Raw genomic sequence first — 3,293 nt, 5'->3', positions numbered from 1 at the left:
TGTATCTCACCTTAAACCCCTTGAGCTTGTAAGTTCACAGGACAGCCAGCAGGAGCAACATCATTCCAGCATGCTGTGTCCATGAGGAAACGTCGTGACAACCTGTGGTGCAATGCTGAACTTTTGGGAACCGGTGAACATGAATCAGAACTGCTGCTGGTCCTTGAAGAAGATCACGGAATCGCAGAAGGTCCCTGAAGGATCACGAATCTCCAACCCCCCTCTCACACACAGAGCCACCAACCTCCACATTCAATACCAGGCTGCCCAGGGCCCAATCCAATTTGGCCTTGAACACCTCCAGGGATGGACGGGGCATCCACAGCCTCTCTGGGCAGCTGTTCCAGCACCTCACCACTCTCTCTGTAAAGAACTTCCCCTGACATCCAACCAAAATCTTCCCTCCCTCAAAACCATTTCCCCTTGTCCTGCAGTTCTCTTCCCTTTCTGAGAGTTGACTCCCCTCCTGTTTGCAGGCTCCCTTTAGGTACTGAAAGGCTGCACTGAGGTCACCCCGCAGCCTTCTTTTCTCCATGCTGAACAAGCCCAGCTTTCTCAGCCTATCTTTGTAGGTGAGGTGCTCCAGTCCCCCATCATATTTGTGGCTCTCCTCTGGACCCTCTCCAACAGCTCCCTGTTGAGAAAAGAGCAAAGAGGAAGTGGTGCAGAGGAAGTGGAACAGGGGACATTCCCTCTCAGGCCGCCCCTGCCGCTGGCAGAGCTGGGGCCCTGAGAATGGCAGCGTTAGGAGAGCCAAGTAAGTTGTCCCAAACACTGAATGGAATTCCTTCTTCAAACACAGTCAACAGTGGAATGCACCCCTTCCATGCTTGCAGTATTCTTCAACAACTTAAAACCACGTTTGATGGAGGACAACTGACAGATACTGTAGTGGAAGTGGATCATGGGAAAACATTCTCCTGTCACAGAAAGGTTCTTGCTGCAATCAGTCCTTACTCCAGATCTAAGTCTGATAGCAGCCTCACAGAGCGCACCCAGAAAGAAGTTCGTGCAGTCGGTGCTGAAGCAGAGTCAATGCATGTAGTGCTGAACTACCCACGTACTTCCAGAGTAATGCTGACAGAGGCCAACATCCACGTTTGTTCACTGCAGCTAGTATCCTTGAGATCCCTTCCACACAAGAACAATGTGCTAAATACACGATCAGTCATTTGGACCCACACAACTCCACTGGGGTGGATCTTTGCTGATGGCTGTAGTAATCAGGAACCCAAAGACAGATCACAAGACTGCATTGGTAACAAGTTTCTGAGTGTCCCCAAAGAGCAAGAATTTCTTCAGTTGAGAAGAGGCCAGCTCATAAGTATACTCAACAGCGAGGACTTAAAATGCAGACAAAGAACATGCTTATGACAGCATTGTAAGGTTGTTTGAGCATGAACAAAACGAGAGGAGTGCACTTCCAGAAATACGTGCCAAATGCATCCGTATGCCCCTACTGGAAGAGACATTTTTAGATAAAATGTTTGCATGTTTGCAATGTTTGCACAGGCTATGGTCAAAAGCTGTCTACAAAAGGGACAACATAGTGCCAGTGGCTTTACACCGTGGCTTGGAACGACTGCTTCTGAAATGACCATATGCTTCGATGCTGCCCACAAACACTCAAGAAAGCAGCAAACAGTGCCTTGTTTAGATTCGGTCACAGGGAGAACGTTTAAACTACGCAAGCCACCAAATGACTTGAGGGAGGCTGGAATTCTTGTATCTCCTGGTAATGATATTGATATTGCGGGTGGTTACAGACCAAGCAGCACGGAGGTCTCCATTGACCACAGAGCATAGAGTGATTTCTGGATGTACGATCACTCTGGCAATAGGTGGATTCCAAAAGCTTCTTTGTTGCAAGCCAGAATAGGCTGCAGATTGGTTCATTGCTGTGGTGAACTGTATGCAATAGGTGGTGTTTGTGTTTGTGGAGGAGATGGGCGAAGCTCGCTCAGGTCTGTGGAGTGTTATGACAGCAGAGAGAACTGCCGGACGGCTGTCTGCCCAATGCTGGTAGCAGTGGAGTTTCACAGTGCTGTGGAATATGAGGACAACATCTATGTTTTGCAGGGGGAATTTTTTCTCTGATACGATCCTCAGTAGAAGATATGCCTCGAGAAAGAACATCAAGTGCTGGCCCAACAGAACCGCAGAAAAGACTGCCAGTAGTTGCCCTTATTGTCTTAGCAATCTACGCTGTGGCAGGCGCTGAGCACGTGTCATGACGTACGCTGTATTTTGAGCCACCAGCCTGTGGGAGCTCACCCCTACCTGCTTAGTCACTGGTTCATGCTGTGTGGTGGAATTCCAAGGTAACAGCCTGAACCAACACATGAGCACGTGCCTGCCTGGAGCAGAAGGGGGGCTGGAGCCACCTTTTCTGTCTCAGCAGAGCTTCTGGGAGCACGTGTGCAGCCTGAGTCTGCGTGGGTTCCCCTTCCCCCTGCTCCTTCCCCCTGCAGCACGAGGAGGAATGCTGCATTCCTCAGCTCGCCCCTTTCTCCAAGCACCTATTTCTCACATAAAGGCTGCGTCCATCGCCTTTGTTTGCCCTACACCAAATTCATCCAAAACTTCTCAAGGCTTCAGCCCCGTGGCTCAGTGAAGCTCCCTGCCACACACAGCCCTTCCCTGAGAGATTTTTTTGAACCAAAAGAGGAGAAATTTAGGTTAGATGTTAGAGGGTAATTTTTTACTCAAAGGTGAGGTCCCAGCACAGACTGCCAAGACAAGCCCTGCATGCCTCCTCTCGGGGAGCTCCCGAGGCCAGGCTGGATGAGACCCTGAGCAGCCAAATGCAGTGGGGGCAACCAGCCCACAGCAGGGGACTGGAACCAGATAGGCCTTAAGGACCCGTTCAGCTAAAGCCATTCTAAAACTCTTCCCAGGAATGGGAGACCTCAGTTGCATGTTGTGTGCGGAGGGAGAGGGCCAAATAACTGCATTTTACAGCCATGAAAATGAAGACGAAATCACCTCTCCAGTGTCCTGCTGATCACTTCATACAATCATAGAATCACCGAGCTTGGAAAAGACATACAAGATCACCCAGTGCAACCCCTTCTCTTTCACGTTGTTTTTCAAGCAACACCCTAAAAACAGGTTCTAAAATTCTGTAGCACAGAGAAATAAAGAGTTTGACTTCTCTTTCCTAAAGTATGAAATAAAGAAAGGATAAAAAGCAACTAAACCGTACATCAGGAGAGAAATTGTTTTGTTCTTTGTGAATTTCATCACGCAGGCAAGAGATGCTATGAAGAAAGCAGATTGCTGACCCCTATCAG

General features: G+C 49.0%; 1 pseudogene; it reads left to right on the top strand.

The window, feature by feature from the left end:
• Nucleotides 1-597: 597 nt before the first annotated feature.
• Nucleotides 598-2,246, top strand: LOC122155371 (annotated as a pseudogene).
• The last annotated feature ends 1,047 nt before the right edge of the window (nt 2,247-3,293 follow it).

Source organism: Centrocercus urophasianus, unplaced genomic scaffold (assembly GCF_019232065.1).
Source record: "Centrocercus urophasianus isolate 14NV4802_14NV808 unplaced genomic scaffold, USGS_Curo_1.0 seq_1109, whole genome shotgun sequence".
Lineage (NCBI taxonomy): Eukaryota > Metazoa > Chordata > Aves > Galliformes > Phasianidae > Centrocercus > Centrocercus urophasianus.
The sequence above is the reverse complement of the archived record's forward strand: the minus strand, read 5'-3'. Positions and strand labels throughout refer to the sequence as shown.